Here is a 20,118-nt window from a genome sequence, read left to right as displayed (position 1 = left end):
TTCTTCTGCCACTTGAAAGAACTTCCTCCCTTCACAGAACAAGAGTTCAATGTTCTCATAGACTTGATTGTGGAACCAAGTTTGAGTAAACAACCTCCATCCTGCAGGTTTGCAGTTAAGTCATCCAAGCTCACACCTTGATGAATCCCTGCTTCTTCTCCAAAGACATCAGACACTCTGATGTATGAGTCTTCAGAAGGACCAGTTAGAAACTAACCCTTCAGCTCTACCAAGGATTCCACATCCTAAGGCAAGGCTGTTTCCATGATGTCAAGACTGCTGCCACTTGTTCTTGACTTCACAGTGTGCATAAGCTAATGCACTTCCTTACCTAGATCAGAAATAAACTGATCCAAGTAACCACCATCAAGACTATGATGTCTTCTTCTTCTTGTACATACCAAGGCTGAACATGTTTCTTGCCAGGAAACCTTTTCAGAGATCATATGCTTTTGCTGCCACCAAAGAGATAGATCATAAGCCAATGTACTGTCCTTCCTGTGATTCTGCACAGGGTCTTGAAGAAGTGATGTTCCAACATCTTTAAGATCATCAGTTATCTTGAGCTCCAAGGATAATCAATTAAACACTTGCACTTGGCACAAGTAGACATTGATCTTAAATCCTTTCCCAATCATCCCTTCAGATACTTCCACCATAAGAATACTTTGAAAATACTCTTCTTGTGTCAACATCTTCTGCTTGCAAGCACCTAGACAATTTTGAAAGTCTTCCCAGATTAAATTCACCCTTAGGAATGAGAGAGATGAATTCTTCCTTGCAAATGTGTCACACAACCACCAGAACCCATGTGACACAGGTCAACAGCCAACCAGACCCTAGGCTGACCAGACTTGAGGAGGTTAACCAAAACTCCCCCTCAACTTAACAATCATGGATACTCCACACCAATATCCATGCATTATACACATATGTCTCAACATGACATACACTATCCCTACCAGTGGCAACTAACTCCTCCAATCAGACTCCAGCTGACCATAAGTACTAGTGAGACACACAATACCAGTCGATAGTAGTTATGCATTGCCAGGGCATACTACTTCAACCAACCTCTGAATCTTCATATTCTTACTCCTTGACAGAACTGCCACTTCTGCACGTGGTGTTTGAATAACATGATTCATGGTTCCAATCCTCGTAGATGATACAGCACTCAGGTTACCCCATTATTGACTGCTAACATCCAGGGGACTTGTCTTCCAACACAGCATAGTACTTCAGGGAACACCTATCCAGCCCTGCTCAATCTACAGGAATATGCCAAACAGCAGGAGATTGCACACTGCCACATCTCAACCAGCTCAACTTTTGGAGATCAGACTTCTAAAGGTGACCTTCTTGAGCACACATACAGTTGACCCTTCCCTTGTCAACTTAGCACACACAGATGTCTCCTCTTCCAGGTCAGGAGTAGGTTCCAAACAGAAGTATCCCTTTGTTTGATACCTAAAAACATCTGCTCTTCAACCAGTAGCTGCATACTTGTTGAACAACATGTTCTAACATCGCATAGAACATTAGTTCCACCTCCTTGGAACAAACCTTCCTTGAAGGTCTTCAAGGTCTTCATACACCCTACTCAAGTGAGTAAAAGAATCAGTGATTAAGTGATTCTTACCATCCTGAAGTGAGAACGTCATGATGAGTGGACTTGAGGGGACTCAAGTATCTTTGACATCTTCAGTAGATTATGATGAGATCTTGAATACAGCAGCCTTACATCCACATGAGGGGAAACAACATCAGAGTTTGAGTTTTGCCAGGTATTATGCAGCGGAAATCATAATACAACTCAACCTATGAACACACACTTCACCAGATCAGCCTCCAAGACCATACCACGTTTGAATGTGATTCAATACTGGCACAGCTGTCCCACACACAGGCCAATTGCCACCCTCCAGAGACAGGTACACACCATTCCTGTCATGAACAGTCCATCCACCTACTTCAAGGGACCATTCAGGGAAAGTACAGAACCTTTCACAGGTTCCAACATTAGTACTACCATAACTTCTTGCAAGATACCAGAAAGTATCACCCATGGATCTCATCCAGAGACAGAACAGGATGCCTGCTCTGATACCAATTGAAATTCTGGTGTAGTCAGAATTCAGATGTTATCCACCACGACATGACATCTGATCTGACATTGTAACTAATACAGCAAGATAGTTATTAGCCACTGTACTAATATGCACAGGTTCACAGATGTCACGACATCTCATTCTATGTCGCCCTAGAATGTAAGAACCCCTGGTTTTGTGCTTCAGGAAGAAAGACTCAACAGAAGTCAAACCTAGCACTCACTTCAGTTGTTTTCTTCCATAGTTATCAGCATGATGTCTTACTATTGATTTGAACATCATCTGTTACAGCATTACAGGTTTACCTTATTTTATAACTGGCACAATTATAACATGCAAAAGGTAAATACACAAGTAATTGTTAACCCAGTTCAGTCCAACATGACCTACATCTGGGGGCTACCAAGCCAGGAAGAAGATCCACTATTAGTAGTATCAATTCAGAGTTAAACTCCCCCGTTTACAACTCATCACTTAATCCCTACCCAATGCAATCTATACCTAGGAACTCCTAGATAGAAACCTCCAGTTTCCATTCCTATCACTACAAATACAATGTAATGTGCAAACACCTTGAACTTGCTTCACAGCTTCATTCAAGAACATAATCACTCTTGCCTACAGGCTTTGAGTGACAAACACTCTCAGGTTTACCACTGAGAGACACATGGTAACCTTCCCACAGATTGGGAGGTTTACCTTACACACCCCCTAAAAATTCATTCTATGAGGCTTACAAAGACTAGATTACAATCAACTATTTATAACCTAATCACCCAAGTGGATTTGGGCCTTCAGAAATCGCAGCAAACTTCTCCTTTGCTGTTACAACATCAGCAGAAACTTTCTGCTACAAACAAGGTCTTCAATCTTTTAGTTCCTAAAATATCTCCAAATTTAGTTCCTAAAATATCTCCATATTTAGTTCCTAAAATATCTCCACATTTAGTTCCTAAAATATCTCAAGACCTCCACAAATAATGCCACATAGGATTCTAACTAATTTCCACATATTAGTGTGCTAACAAATAGGCTATTTGTTAGGTTCCTTAATTGTAGCTTGGTTGTTGGTTTCCTGGATTTTCTCTAAGCTGTTGACTTCCTGAAGAATAGCCCAAGAAAAAGCTGAAACAGAAAACTGCACAACCTACAATTTAGCATATGCTGTCAGGCATGAATGTCACGACATTCAGCTTGACATCAAGGTCCATATGCTGAGTCTGTTTTTCCAGAAAACAGACTGTACAATTTTGCTGACCTGTACAGGATCAAAATGACCATACTACAGTAACAGCTTACATTAATAAATGTCAAAGTGTCCAACTTAACATTTACACATTTGGCCTTAAGTTAGTTCTGTTATTCTCTTGAAGAACAAACTAAGTTACATGCTGAAGTATAGCAGAACACCACTCTGCCTAATCTTCAGTAGCTGCTGTCAATGATGAATGTCACAACATCCAGTTTGACATTCAGTCAGTAGGCCTTATGCCAGGTCTGGTTCTTCCTTGATAACCAGACTGCAAATGCATACTAAGTTCTAACAGAACTTCTGTTCCTTAGTATCTGTTGACAGGTATGAATGTCACAGCATTCAATAATCCTGTGTTAGCTAGTCCTGCAGTAACTACAATGTAGTCACATATACATGTCATGACATCAGTCAAGACATTAGTGTTTTACCATATAATGCAGCCAATTAAACACCTACATAAACAATTAGAATGGTATGAATAATAGCAAATGAATAGAGCTTAAAAATTAAAGTGCAATAAAATAAAGGACTTGAAATTAAATGTTAGTTGTTAATCAGTTAGAAGTTAGTATTGTTTTGCTTTTGTTGATTTTGCAATCAACTAGCCTTAGGACTTAGAGATATCATAGGCTAAATGAGATGAATGCATAGAGAATGGGGATGAGATGAAGAGGGAGGGGAATGGATCAAAACTCAAATTGGTCAAAGGAGGACTTTTACCAAATTAATATCATCCATTCATTTTGGGAGATGGCATGTACATTCCATCAATCCCCTAAATCCAATGATATTAACTTGACAAAGTCAAATCAACCTTGACCAAGGTCCAATAACAAGAGTCAGACTCATACAGTCATCACAATAGCTCAACACAATTAATTGGCATTTATTCAAATTAAAAATACTAAAATAATATATTTAAATTAAATATGGTTTGTCAAATTCCTAAAACCTCATCTAAACACCAAAGAAATGGCCATGAGATTTATCATAGGTCAAACAAGGTCAAAGGACCTTGGAGAAAAAATTTCAGAATTTTTAAAAACTTAAAAGTATTTTTAAATAATTAAAAATAATCACAAAATCAATTAAATCATGAAAAATATTAATAATGATCAAAAAAATAATTTTAATTCAAAATATGAAAGAGGAAATTATTTGAAATTTTTTGGTGAAACTCTCATATTTTTTGGATCAATATTAAAAGTAATATGAATTAATGAAAATCAAAGGAATAAAAGAAAATATCAAAAAATATCAAAAAACATGGACCACTTGATCTGCCTCATTAATTGAGGTGGCAGATCAAGTGGTGAGAAGCGCGCGTTCCATGGTGCACTGCAGTCAACGCGACATAGGCTTGGTATTTAAAAGCAACGCACGAGATTAAAACATTTCAAACTCATATAATGGCTCTGAACACTTCTAGCTCATCGCCGGAGCAAAAGGCCGGTCATCTTCTCCGATGACCCTGGCCGGACTGGTTCAGTCATCACCATATCATAAATGACAAAAGAGGACATGATCTGAAAGATAAAATGGTGTAGATCACGAATATCACCTCAATTTTAACTAACTCTACATATATAGAAATATATGAGGAGTTGAATTTTGAGGTGTGTCAACTGAGTTGCTTCGATTTGACCTTTAAGCAACTCAATCTTCTTGCCTACATTGGTAGGACTTCAGACAACCAAAGATCCAAGAGAATTGATGAGAATTGAGTGAGAATCGAAGAGATGAAGTTTTCTGAAAATTACCTTCAATGCTATGCAGAACTTGATGTTGCTTACTTCAAACACGATCTGATCACACTTGAGAAGCTTGCAGGAAGTGATTAGCAAGGGTGCAAGGCTTTGGATCCTGGAGTTTTTGAATCTCCAACAGTTGAGATTCAGACTCAATTTTCAAATTGAAAATTCTCAGGTTTTCCTCTAGAATGAGAGGGTTTGAATGGGGGGGCGAAGCTGGCGCGTAAGGTGTGTTTGAATTGAGCATAGAGGTCATGTATTTATAGCATGAGGGAGTGATATTTGCACACTTGAAATTTTGTCCAATTTAGCAATGTGAATGGCACGAGTGTATGGGCATGTACATGACCATGAGGCAATGCATTAAGGTCCAAAAATCAATCATGTTGAAGTCTGAATGGAGCTTGATTGGCAAGGCAATGTGAAATGAAGTTTGTACATTTGATTTCCTCCAATGATGCAACTCTGTTAAAGCCATGCGCAGCCCTAGTAAACCTCATCCAAAATGCGTGAACTTGGGTTCTTTGGAAAGCTTGGATCAAGAGGAACAAGTTTGATGTTAAACACTTTTTCATTTGGAGCTTGGATCATGGTGAATTTTGAGGTGGAAGTTTGGAAATTTCAACATGTTGAAATTTTTTCTAAGTGTCAAGCCATATATCTCAATATTCCACCTTACTTAACTTTGTATGTGAGCTTCAAATGAGAAACGCGTCTTCATCAAAGTTGTAGCTCTTTCAAAGAAATTCAAAATAGTAACCAATTTCATGTCATTTGGATTTAGAATGATAGAGTTATGCATTTTTGAAGTTTGGAAAAATCACTTGTTCAATGGTATAGGTCAAAAATGACTTATAATGTATCCTCATATCACATGCTCATAAAAGTTGAATTTGCTTCCACTCCAATCATAAAAGTTGAATTAGACATCTTGAATTTAATTGTGCAACTTGGGAATCTTTCATATCATAAAAATTGAACAAGTTATGGCCTTGGGAAGTTGACTTTCAAATTAGGGTTTAGACAAAATGACCTATAATGTTTCAACATAGAAGATGATTTTACAAGCAAAACTAGCTCTAGATATCAACATGAGAGTTGTTTGGAATGTCATTTAGAGTAAGTTTTCTCTTGGAATCATTTTCATATGGTGAAAAGTGTAGGGGATAAGGTCTAGGGAGGCCCAGTTTTGATCAGATGAATTCATCTGGCCAACCACCATCAACCAACTTGCTAACCTTCAATTCTCTTGACTTTCTTGGCTCATGGTAGATCATATATGCATAAGATGATGAAATTATGAAATGACCCTTTAAAAATTTGATCAGTTGGTGAGATAGCTTGTTGGAGAAGTTACTTAAGATACCCAGTCAAACTAGGGTTTCCAAGGCAAATCACCCTCAAAATCTTGAAGAAAACTTGATCAATATGACATGTAGAGATCAACGGAACTCATATATGATGCTCATAACCATTCTTGTATCAATTCATGGTTGTGCTCCTTGTCATGAGGGTCTCAAACCCTAGATATGAACTTGATAGATCAATGGTGATCATGCCCTACCTACAAAAGAGTTAAGCAACTACAAAGACATATTTTTGGTATTTTGGTTAGTAAAATGATAAAATACAAGTATTATACAATCACATGGTGCTTGGTGATCTCTCCCCAAACAAACCCAATGAAAGAGGGGTAAGGAGGATGCCAAGGTATGATCCCATTGCTAATGCATATGATGAAATTGCATGAGGGATCATTGTAACACCCCGATAAAAATAAGATAATTATTTAATTTAAGTTAATATTATATTTATTAATTTAATTAAATAATTGGAATTATTGGATTATTATTATTATTATTGGAATAATAATTATTGGAAAATATATATAAGTTGGAAATAAGAAAAAGAGTCCATTTTTGGTAAAGAAAGGGTTTTACGTGAAAAGCAGAGAAGCGGATGAAAAGAGGAAAAGGGCAAAGAGACAGAGCAAGAGGAAGAAGGTTGGAGAAGAGAAAAGCTTGGAGCTTAAAGATTTCCGGGTTAATTCAGGTAAGGGGGGTTTATCGTCGATTAATGGGTATTATGGGATAACATGTAATGGGTAGTGATAAACCATTGATTTGACTCTAATTGGAATGATGCATGATGAAATTGTGAAATATTGGATGAACGAAAATTGGATTATAATTGAAGGGAATTCGTAGGAATTAGATGTAAAAATGTTAGAATTTGTGAAATCGAATAGGGGATAATTCGTGTTAGATGATATGAACGATTACTGTGTAAAATTGAATTGTAAGAGGTTGGAATTGGGAGATCTCGTAGCAGAGAAAACCATAGCAGATCTGGAAATCTGGTTTCTGGTCATACGCGTATGGCACTAGGCAATACGCGTATGAGATGGTCGGGTACGCGTATGGCACTAGGCATTACGCGTATGGATGAGGAAGATGATGTTTTGAACGTGGTTTGGTCTCTGTTGGTACGCGTATGGGGAAGTGGTACGCGTAGCATACGCGTATGGGATAGGTGGTACGCGTATGGGATTGGCTGAGAATTGGGCCATACGCGTATGGGACTAGGCAATACGCGTATGGGCAGGATTGTGATTTTTCTGTGCTGTTGTTGTGCAGTTTTGGTTGTTCAGCTGAGTAATGTAATTTAGCTGATGTATGATAGAGTAGGGATCATTTTCCGTTGTTTTGAGTAGTATAGGTATTAGTAGAGTGTGCTAAATGCTGTGATTGATTATGTGGTACGACATGATATGCATAATGTGGTGAATGTATCTATCATGTATGAAATTATGAATGGACTGTTTATGGCTTAGAGTGTGAGCATATGTCCATTGTGGATGATTGTTGATGTTTGCATGACTAAGTGATTTAGCTTGCATATTGTGGCCTTTATGGTGGTAGCTAATTCCCATGGTGAGGAATTAGTGAGTTAGTATTGTGGATTGTTATTGATGTTTGCATGCTAGGTGATTAGCGTGCATAGCATAGCCCTTGGGGTGGTAGCTAATTCCCATGGTGAGGAATTAGTGAGTGAGTCACTAGGTCTCAAATGAGTGAGACTAGTGGGCTTGGTAGCCGTATCTGGATTTGATCGGTGAGGTTGAACTATATGTTCACGAATAGTCGGTACCGCATGCATGAAGTCTCATTGCATAATGTATGTATGTATGGCGTATAATATGAATGGATGTATTCCAATATTATACGTGTGTTTTATGGTTGTGTTGAGTTTGAGTATGATGATTATGAGTTGATGTTGCCGTTGCTGAATGTGTGATCCGATTAGGGTGATTAATGTGTTAAATTACTTAACATGACATGATATTTTATAATGCTTATTATATCGATTGAGGAACTCACCCTTACAACTATTTTTCAGGTAACGAGCAGTGATTGAGTAGAAGCTAGTGCTTGGAGTCTAATGTAGTCTCCTTAGTGGGTCATGCTCTGATAGATGTAACATCGGGACGGGATGTTTTACCTTGTTGAATAATTTTACATGTAATGTGTTACATGTTTTGCATGATTGATTTGATTTCTATCCGCTGCGTATTGTGCAAATGCTTTATGTTTTGAATTAATAAAAGAGCATGACAGTTATTATGGTGAATGGTGTGAAGTGATTGTGTGACACCCTTAATTGCACCTTTACTCTGATGTATATATTTGTTGTTTTAAATTAAATATTTGGGGTATTTTAGAAGGGTGTTACATTAGTGGTATCAGAGCATAGTCGGTCGAGTCGAGTCGTAATTATTCTGTTCCCCTGTACGGGATAGGTGTTGTGTAACCCTATCAGTACTTATTGTTTAGCTTGTTGGGTTTTCAGAATAGAGATGGCTGGGAGAGGTAGAGACGATGCTGCGATTGCTGAGGCTCTGGGTATGCTAGCTGGAGTACTTGGAGGGAATCCGAATGTTGTGGGAATGGGAGCTGCTCGTCAACTGAGTGAGTTCCAGAAGAACAATCCTCCAATGTTCAAGGGAGCATACGATCCAGATGGTGCTCAGAAGTGGTTGAAGGAGATTGAGAGGATCTTCCGAGTGACTGAGTGTGCCGATAACCAGAAGGTCAGGTTCGGTACGCATATGCTGTCAGAGGAAGCAGATGATTGGTGGGTTGCTACCCGCACTGAGTTGGAAGCTGCTGGAAGTACTGAGATCACTTGGGCGGTGTTCAGAGAGAGATTCCTGAGGAAGTACTTTCCAGAGGATGTCAGAGGAAAGAAAGAGATAGAGTTCTTAGAATTGAAGCAGGGCAACCGGTCTGTTACTGAGTATGCTGCTAAGTTCACAGAGCTGTCGAAGTATTACACTCCCTATAACGAGGCTACTGGGGAATTTTCAAAGTGTGTGAAGTTTGAGAACGGGTTACGTCCCGAGATCAAGCAGGCTATTGGATATCAGCGGATCAGAGTGTTTTCTGATTTGGTTGTCTGTTGCAGGATTTTTGAACAGGATACCAAGGCCAGAGCGGAGAGCTATCAGCAGAGGGTTGATAGGAAAGGCAAGAATCAGAATGATCGTGGAAAACCGTATGCAGCTGGCAAAGGTTTTCAGAGACAGAGTGGTATGAAGAGGCCTAGTGGGGGAGACTCTAGTGCCCCTGCTAAGTGTTACAGATGTGGTTAGGCTGGACATCGTATCCATGAGTGTACCAGTGCTGAGAAGAAGTGTTTCAAGTGTGGGAAAGGTGGTCATTTGGCTGCAGAGTGCCGGTCGAAGACTGTGACTTGTTTCAACTGTGGAGAGGTGGGTCATATCAGTCCACAGTGTCCTAAGCCGAAGAAGGAGAATCAGTCGGGAGGCAAGGTCTTTGCTTTATCGGGTTCTGAGACTTTTGCAGATGATCGTTTGATCCGAGGTACGTGTTATATTAATGGCTTTCCTCTTGTAGCTATTATTGACACCGGTGCGACTCATTCCTTTATATCTTTGGATTGTGCTGTGAAACTTGAATTAGAGATATCTGAGATGCATGGAAGTATGGTGATTGATACTCCTGCGAAGGGTTCAGTGACTACTACTTCAGTTTGTTTAAATTGTCCTTTGAGTATTTTTGGTAGAGACTTTGGAATGGACCTTGTGTGTCTTCCACTAGTACAGGTTGATGTTATCCTGGGTATGAACTGGTTGGTGTTTAACCGAGTCTATATCAACTGTTTTGATAAGACTGTGATCTTTCCTGAGATTGAGGAAGGAAAGAGTTTATTTCTATCAGCAAGGCAGGTGAATGAGGCAGTAGCAGATGGGGCAGAGTTGTTTATGCTGTTAGCGACTTTGGAGGCTAAAGATAAACTGGTGATTTGCGATCTAGCCGTGGTGTGTGATTTTCCTGATGTGTTTCCTGAAGAAGTGAATGAATTACCACCAGAGCGTGAAGTTGAGTTCTCGATTGATTTGGTACCTGGTACTAGGCCGATATCTATGACTCCGTACCGTATGTCTGCTGTTGAGTTAACTGAATTGAAGAGTCAGTTGGAAGATCTGTTGGATAAGAAATTTATTCGTCCGAGTGTGTCGCCGTGGGGTGCACCAGTGTTATTGGTTAAGAAGAAAGAAGGTACTATGAGGTTGTGTGTGGATTACAGGCAACTGAATAAAGTGACGATCAAGAATCGGTATCCTTTGCCGAGGATTGATGATTTGATGGATCAGTTGGTTGGTGCGAGTGTGTTCAGCAAAATAGATTTGAGGTCGGGATATCATCAGATACGTGTGGAAACTGAGGATATTCAGAAGACTGCTTTCAGAACAAGGTATGGACATTACGAGTATTCCGTAATGCCTTTTGGTGTGACTAATGCGCCTGGAGTATTCATGGAGTATATGAATAGGATTTTCCATCCGTATCTAGACCAGTTTGTTGTGGTGTTTATTGACGATATTTTGGTGTATTCGAAATCTGAAGAAGAACATGCTGAGCATTTGAGAATGGTTTTAAGAGTTCTACGAGAAAATAAGTTATTTGCTAAACTGTCTAAGTGTGAATTTTGGTTAGAAGAGGTCAGTTTTCTTGGTCATGTGATTTCAAGAGGTGGTGTTGCTGTTGATCCTTCTAAGATAGAAGCGGTATCTAAGTGGGAAGCTCCGAAGTCAGTTTCTGAGATAAGGAGTTTTCTTGGACTTGCAGGTTATTATAGGAAATTCATTGAGGGATTCTCTAAGTTGGCGTTACCGTTGACGATGTTGACTAGAAAGGGGCAAGCGTTTGTTTGGGACTCAAAATGTGAAGAAGGTTTCCAAGAGTTAAAGAGAAGGTTAACTACTGCTCCTATTCTGATATTACCAAGTCCGTCGGAATTATTTGAGGTTTACTGTGATGCTTCATTGTTGGGTTTGGGTGGTGTTTTGATGCAGAATAAGCAGGTTGTAGCTTATGCTTCGAGACAACTGAAGGTTCATGAGAGGAACTATCCGACACACGATTTAGAGTTGGCAGCTGTGGTATTTGTTCTGAAGTTATGGAGGCATTACTTGTACGGGTCAAGATTTGAGGTTTTCAGTGACCATAAAAGTTTAAAGTATTTGTTTGATCAGAAAGAGCTGAATATGAGACAAAGGAGATGGTTAGAGTTTCTGAAGGATTATGACTTTGGTTTGAATTAGCATCCGGGTAAAGCAAACGTAGTGGCTGATGCATTGAGTCGGAAATCATTGCATATGTCTATGTTAATGGTTAAGGAACTGGATTTAATTGAGCAGTTTAGAGACTTGAGTTTGGTGTGTGAGAGTACTCACAATAGTGTTAAATTGGGAATGTTGAAGTTAACAAGTAGTATTCTGGATGAGATTAGAGAGGGTCAGAAATCCGATGTGTTTTTGGTTGATAAGTTGACTCTAGTGAATCAAGGTCAAGGTGGTGAATTCAGAGTTGATGAGAATGGTGTTTTGAAATTTGGTAATCGGGTGTGTATTCCGGATGTTACCGAACTTAAGAAGAGTATTCTTGAGGAAGGACATCGTAGTGGCCTGAGTATTCATCCTGGAGCTACGAAGATGTATCATGATTTGAAAAAGTTATTTTGGTGGCCGGGAATGAAAAGAGAAATTGCGAGTTTTGTTTATTCTTGTTTGACTTGTCAGAAGTCAAAGATCGAGCATCAGAAGCCGTCTGGGCTAATGCAACCTTTGGCTATTCCAGAGTGGAAGTGGGACAGTGTCAGTATGGATTTTGTTTCTGGTTTACTGAGGACGATTAAGAATTTTGAAGCTATTTGGGTGATTGTTGACAGATTGACAAAATCGGCTCATTTCATTCCGATCAGAATGGATTATCCGTTAGAGAGATTAGCTGAGTTGTATATTGAGAAAATTGTAAGTTTGCATGGTATTCCGTCTAGTATTGTTTCGGACAGAGATCCTAGATTTACATCGAAGTTCTGGGAAGGTTTGCAGAGGGCTTTGGGAACTAAGCTGAGATTGAGTTCTGCATATCATCCGCAGACTGATGGTCAGACTGAGAGGACGATTCAATCACTAGAGGATCGAGAGTTGAAGCAGTTGCGGGGTAAAGAGATTGCTTTGGTGAAGGTAGCTTGGGGAGGACCAGCAGGTGGCAATGTGACTTGGGAACTTGAGAGTCAGATGAAGGAGTCTTATCCAGAGTTATTCGCTTGAGGTATGTTTTCGAGGACGAAAACTCTTTTAGTGGGGGAGAGTTGTAACACCCCGATAAAAATAAGATAATTATTTAATTTAAGTTAATATTATATTTATTAATTTAATTAAATAATTGGAATTATTGGATTATTATTATTATTATTATTATTGGAATAATAATTATTGGAAAATATATATAAGTTGGAAATAAGAAAAAGAGTCCATTTTTGGTAAAGAAAGGGTTTTACGTGAAAAGCAGAGAAGCGGCTGAAAAGAGGAAAAGGGCAAAGAGACAGAGCAAGAGGAAGAAGGTTGGAGAAGAGAAAAGCTTGGAGCTTAAAGATTTCCGGGTTAATTCAGGTAAGGGGGGTTTATCGTCGATTAATGGGTATTATGGGATAACATGTAATGGGTAGTGATAAACCATTGATTTGACTCTAATTGGAATGATGCATGATGAAATTGTGAAATATTGGATGAACGAAAATTGGATTATAATTGAAGGGAATTCGTAGGAATTAGATGTAAAAATGTTAGAATTTGTGAAATCGAATAGGGGATAATTCGTGTTAGATGATATGAACGATTACTGTGTAAAATTGAATTGTAAGAGGTTGGAATTGGGAGATCTCGTAGCAGAGAAAACCATAGCAGATCTGGAAATCTGGTTTCTGGTCATACGCGTATGGCACTAGGCAATACGCGTATGAGATGGTCGGGTACGCGTATGGCACTAGGCATTACGCGTATGGATGAGGAAGATGATGTTTTGAACGTGGTTTGGTCTCTGTTGGTACGCGTATGGGGAAGTGGTACGCGTAGCATACGCGTATGGGATAGGTGGTACGCGTATGGGATTGGCTGAGAATTGGGCCATACGCGTATGGGACTAGGCAATACGCGTATGGGCAGGATTGTGATTTTTCTGTGCTGTTGTTGTGCAGTTTTGGTTGTTCAGCTGAGTAATGTAATTTAGCTGATGTATGATAGAGTAGGGATCATTTTCCGTTGTTTTGAGTAGTATAGGTATTAGTAGAGTGTGCTAAATGCTGTGATTGATTATGTGGTACGACATGATATGCATAATGTGGTGAATGTATCTATCATGTATGAAATTATGAATGGACTGTTTATGGCTTAGAGTGTGAGCATATGTCCATTGTGGATGATTGTTGATGTTTGCATGACTAAGTGATTTAGCTTGCATATTGTGGCCTTTATGGTGGTAGCTAATTCCCATGGTGAGGAATTAGTGAGTTAGTATTGTGGATTGTTGTTGATGTTTGCATGCTAGGTGATTAGCGTGCATAGCATAGCCCTTGGGGTGGTAGCTAATTCCCATGGTGAGGAATTAGTGAGTGAGTCACTAGGTCTCAAATGAGTGGGACTAGTGGGCTTGGTAGCCGTATCTGGATTTGATCGGTGAGGTTGAACTATATGTTCATGAATAGTCGGTACCGCATGCATGAAGTCTCATTGCATAATGTATGTATGTATGGCGTATAATATGAATGGATGTATTCCAATATTATACGTGTGTTTTATGGTTGTGTTGAGTTTGAGTATGATGATTATGAGTTGATGTTGCCGTTGCTGAATGTGTGATCCGATTAGGGTGATTAATGTGTTAAATTACTTAACATGACATGATATTTTATAATGCTTATTATATCGATTGAGGAACTCACCCTTACAACTATTTTTCAGGTAACGAGCAGTGATTGAGTAGAAGCTAGTGCTTGGAGTCTAATGTAGTCTCCTTAGTGGGTCATGCTCTGATAGATGTAACATCGGGACGGGATGTTTTACCTTGTTGAATAATTTTACATGTAATGTGTTACATGTTTTGCATGATTGATTTGATTTCTATCTGCTGCGTATTGTGCAAATGCTTTATGTTTTGAATTAATAAAAGAGCATGACAGTTATTATGGTGAATGGTGTGAAGTGATTGTGTGACACCCTTAATTGCACCTTTACTCTGATGTATATATTTGTTGTTTTAAATTAAATATTTGGGGTATTTTAGAAGGGTGTTACAATCATAGGGTCAAAATTGGGGTCTTACAGCGCCTTTGTTTTTCTGTATTGTTAAGAAGGGGTTACTAATGTTCATGATGTTAGGAACAATGTCCTGACATCCTGTCTAAAAGGAAATTTAATTTTTCCTCTTAGGGCCTTCATGTAAGACAATATGAGGCTTGTTGTTCGCTGCGACTGTCTCTGATGTTTGTATGAAAAAGTATTTCAAGTGTTTTTTTGTTGGTTTAAATCCATGATTATAACCCTCATACCTATTGGTATATGCAAAGATTGTTTTAGCCAAAATTTTCCAAAGGGGGAGATTGTTAGGTCGACATGTTGTGGTTGGCTGCATTTTGGAAAAACAAGTGTTTTTGACAGATGTTAAATAAGATGTCATGACATGTTGTTTCAACATTGCAGCATGACCTAGGTTAAGTATCTTGTGAGATTTAGTTTCTTTAATGTTTTATCTGAAGATTCTCTGAAGATTTAGTTCACGTATTATGTTAAGCGTTTTCCATAAAGCATGAGACTCTTATGTCTTGACTTATTTACGAAGTAACAATGTCAATATATTTTAGGAAACATATGATTTGATTAATATCATATCTACAATAGATTGTGCAGAGATCTTGGATCTGCTACAAATCAAGACTGAAGCCCATGCCTTTCCACTGCTACTTATAGAGAGGTTCTAAACATAAGAAGGTATGGAAGCAGTGTAGTATATTATTCAAATTAGGGTTTCGTATGTATGATTTGTATGAGCCATTCGAGTATCTCCTTGATACTTGAATTGGACCCGGTGTATTGAGTTGTAACTAACAATCCCTCAAAAGCTTTTAAGCAAGAGTGGATTGTGTTTCTGAATTGTAAGTTGTTGTGAGTTTGAGGGAATTGAGAGGAGTCTCATATCTAGGAGTGTCCTAGATAGAATCTTCCATGGGTAGAGATTAGGTGAGAAGTATGTAAAACCTGAGGTTGTTCAGGACTTCAAACTAATTTTGTGATAGTGGATTTCCTTCCTAGCTTGGTAGCCCCCAGATGTAGGTGACGTTGCACCGAACTGGGTTAACAACTAATTGTGTTATTTCCTGTCATACTGTTATTTAAATCCTGTTATTATTTGTGGTGTGATAATAACTGACCCTGAGGCCGTGACATAGTGTACGACATTAGGGATCTGCTTTCCAGAATTTCATAATTCACACTCAAACTTACAACAGACATCAGACCTTTAGTAGACCATTCATCATGGACATTCCTAATTATCTCCTATGTTATAGCCTTCAAGGATGGAATACGATCAACAAATATTAGTTTATATCTTCCCATATAATCATTGATGATGGATCGGGAGAAACCAAAGCAGAGGCCACTCACTCAAACCTTTCTGAACTCGCTACTCCCTACAACGTTGAATCCTTTTGGCAAATTCACTATGAATTATTTATCCAACTTCGGAAAAGGACCAATGTCAGACACAATCTTCATGATTGGAGAATTTTATAACATCTCCATGATCTCATAACATTTCAAAGCTCCCTTCGACAATTTTCTCTCAGGGAAAATTCTTCTATTGTAGACATATTTCCATTTCAACACACTTTCTTCAGAGTGGAATGAAACATTGTCAAGGGGTACAACTAGAACATTGTCTGATAACTTTTTTCCTCCCAGGACCTTCTTTCTTTTCTTGTTCAAAGGAACTAACATATCATCCTAGTTTATATTGACATCTTCCTCCATAATTTCAATCTTTGGAACCTTCTTCCTTTTTAGAACATACTTCTTCTTACTAGCATACTTTTTAACAACAAATTTATTTCCTTTAGAATTCTTCTTCTTTGGTACATCCTCCTTATTTTAGGAAGTTTTTTATTCTTTTTTGTTGTGGTTGACATTTTGGTAGGGTTCTTCTTGGGCTTCAATACCGAATTCTTTTTCTTAGCTCTTTTCTTGAATCTTTTTGCAGATTTTGTACCATTAACAGTAGGAACAACATTATCAATTTTGTAAATGCTCTTGTAATTGATATCATTCTTAACTTCATCAACTTCAATATTCTCATTAATGTTTGAAGCGTCTTGTTCCACATCATTCTGGGTTGGAGGGTCACTCTCCAACATGTCCTCCAAATTTCCAGTGACATTTTAGGGACATCTTCAATGATAGTATTAGTTTCTTTATTGTCATTTGTATCTTCATTTTCTTCTTCCTTTTCATGTTAACTAAAATATTATTTTCAAGCCTCTTGTTCAACCATTTGGGTATTTTCTTCAATCTCTTTGGTACCTTTTTCACCTTCCTCTTAACTTGTATCAACACCAACTTATTCTTCCTTAATTTCTTCAAACTCAATTTCTTCTGACTCATTCTCTTATGTCTGAGGGTTGTCATCAAAATTGAAGGTAACATCCTTCTTTCCATCATCCCGACTAGCCGCATAGTCTTCTTCAGTAGATTCATCGTATTCATACATATCTTCATTGAAGATGTTTTCAATGTCAATATCCAAAATAGGAACATCTACATGTTTCTCTACAATAGGTTTTTCTTGATTAAATTTCTCACTCAGAATCTTGTCAATATTATTCTCACTTGGAGGGTTATCACATGCATTCATGGTCTCCAGGGTTTTATTGACGCCTGAATCATTACCCCTAACATCTTTTGCCTTAACACTAGGATTATATGCTACATAACTAGTCTTAGGAACATACACATTTGCAAAAATATAAGTTTAGAAGGATCAACAAGTTTGGAAGACTTACATTTTCCCGTGTTAGGAAACACGACTTGGAGAGAAGAAACTTCTAGAAACCCACTTGATGGTTGAGACAGAAATTTCTCTTGAGGATTGAAGGGCTCCTTGGTGTTTTTCGGAACCTTTCTGACATTTTCTCCTTCTTTTCTTGTTAGGTTAGCTAGAGTTAATGGAGTACAATCACTAATCTTCTTCAGTTTCTTCTTCTTTAACTCCTTTGGTTGTTCGATGGGGGAGGACCTCCGGCCTGACCATCGGTCTTCCCTCCAATAAGAACACCATTCATTTTCATGCCATGCATATTGGTTACAAGTTTGTCTTCCTTGGACAATTTCTTGAATTTCTTAACACTCTTCTTTACTTTGCATGAGGTGTTGGTACCTTGGCGAGTTCCCACCATTTTCAAAAGAAGTTTAGGATGAAGATTAACAACTTGTGTTAGGGTTAGAGAGAGAATATATGAGTTTAGAGATGTTGATGAATGATAGATGAAAGTGGAGTGCAAAAACATAACGTAAGTAATAAAAGAGTTCTTTTGATTTCACCCCATTTTGGTTCAAGCAAGTTTCATCACACACTTCTTGGAAATGGTGGACTGAAGGGACAAGATTTCAGACCATTTACTTTTACTATTTTTTAGCCTCAACATTAATTACTACAAATCTTCCATCACACACAAACCCAGGGCACTTCTTAATTTTTCAAATTGTGTAGCGTCCAAGGCCTTTGTGAAAATATGTGCAAGTTATTTTTTTGTTGACATATGATCCAGGGTAATTACCTTATTTTTTACAAGTTCTCTAATAAAATGGTTTCATATATCATTGTGTTTAATATGACTATGTTGAACCAAATTCTTTGAAATGTTAATAGTACTCATGTTGTCACAGTATAATGTCATTACATCTTGTGTGACATTGCGCTCTTTCAACATCTGCTTCATCCATAAGAATTGAGTATAACTACTTCTAACAACAATGTATCCAACTTCAACAATGGACAAAGAAACACAATTATGTTTTTTGCTGAATCAAGAAATAATATTATTTCCCAAGAAGAAATATCCATCTAAGGTGATTTTTCTATGTTCAACATTACCTATCCAATCAACATCACATTATTCAACAAGAATGGAGTCAGTATCATGGAAGTATATGATTCCATAGTCACAAGTTCCATTTGTGTATTTGATTATTCTTTTGACATGTGTGAGATGACTCGTTTAAGGATTTGCTTTATAGCAAGCACAAACTCCTACATAAAAGGTAATGTCAGGACGACTAGAAGTGAGATACAATAGACTTCTAGTCATACTTCTATAGAGACCTTGATCCACAATCACTCTTTGATCATATTTAGTGAGTTTTACATGAGTATGTTTATGCCTTTCGTTTTCAAGACCAAACTTCTTAACAATGTTCTTAGCATACTTGCTATGGGACCCAAAGACGCCATCTTTTATTTGTTTAACTTACAAACCAAGATAGTACGTAAGTTCACTCATTAGGCTCATTTTGAACTCATATTGCATTTGTTGAATAAAATGTTCTACCGTCTTGCTTGACATACATCCAAACACAATATCATCCACAAAGATTTGTGCTATCATGATTTTTACTTCTTATTTCTTGATGACCAGAGTTTTGTCATTTCCTCCTCTTACATAGCTATCACTAGTGAGAAACTCAGTGAGACATTCATACCAAGCTCTTGGAGCTTATTTTATACCATAGAGAGCCTCATTGAGCTTGTAAACACAATCTGATGAACTCAGATCAATGAACCCTTTGGATTTTTCAACATAAACTTCTTCATTCATAAATCCATTTAGAAAAGCACATTTAACATCCATTTATTACAATTTAAACTTAATAATATAAAATATTCCAAGTAACAATCTTATAGCTTCTAAGCGAGAGATAGAGGAAAAAGTTTCATAAAATCTACCCCCTCTATTTGAGTGTACCCTGTAGCCACTTGACGAGCCTTGTTTCTTATGATCTTACCATTTTTCGTCTGACTTGTTTTTGTAAATCCACTTGGTTCTAATAATGTTTGCAGAGTTGGGTCTAGGGACCAACTCCAAAACTTTTTTTCTTTCAAATTGACCAAGTTCTTCTTGCATGACATTTATCTAGTGTTCATCATTGAGGGGTTCCTTGATATTCTTGGGTTCAGTTTTGGAGATAAAACACATGTTAAAAATCGCTTCCTAGGATCTGGTGATCACTCATTCATTTGGATCTCCAATCACATTTTGTTTTGAATGATACTTCTGAATTCTTGTGGATAGTCATTTGTCTACAAGAACAATATCCTTTATCCATTCTGAGTTTTTATCTTCAAGTAACAAAATGATGTTAGTACCTTTGTCAGGGACATTTGGTGTGACATTTTTCTCAGGATTAATGGATATCATCTCTTCTTCTTTGCTGAATTCGTCATGTTGCATGTCACCAACAATAACATTGATAGATTCCATCATGGATCTTGTACGATTATTGAATAATCGGTATGCCCCTACTGTTTGTAGAGTATCCCAAAACTATTCCTTCATCACTTTTAGAACCCAACTTACGTCTACGCCC

The sequence above is a fragment of the Lathyrus oleraceus genome, chromosome 5, assembly GCF_024323335.1.
Source record: "Lathyrus oleraceus cultivar Zhongwan6 chromosome 5, CAAS_Psat_ZW6_1.0, whole genome shotgun sequence".
Taxonomy (NCBI): domain Eukaryota; kingdom Viridiplantae; phylum Streptophyta; class Magnoliopsida; order Fabales; family Fabaceae; genus Lathyrus; species Lathyrus oleraceus.
The sequence above is the reverse complement of the archived record's forward strand: the minus strand, read 5'-3'. Positions refer to the sequence as shown.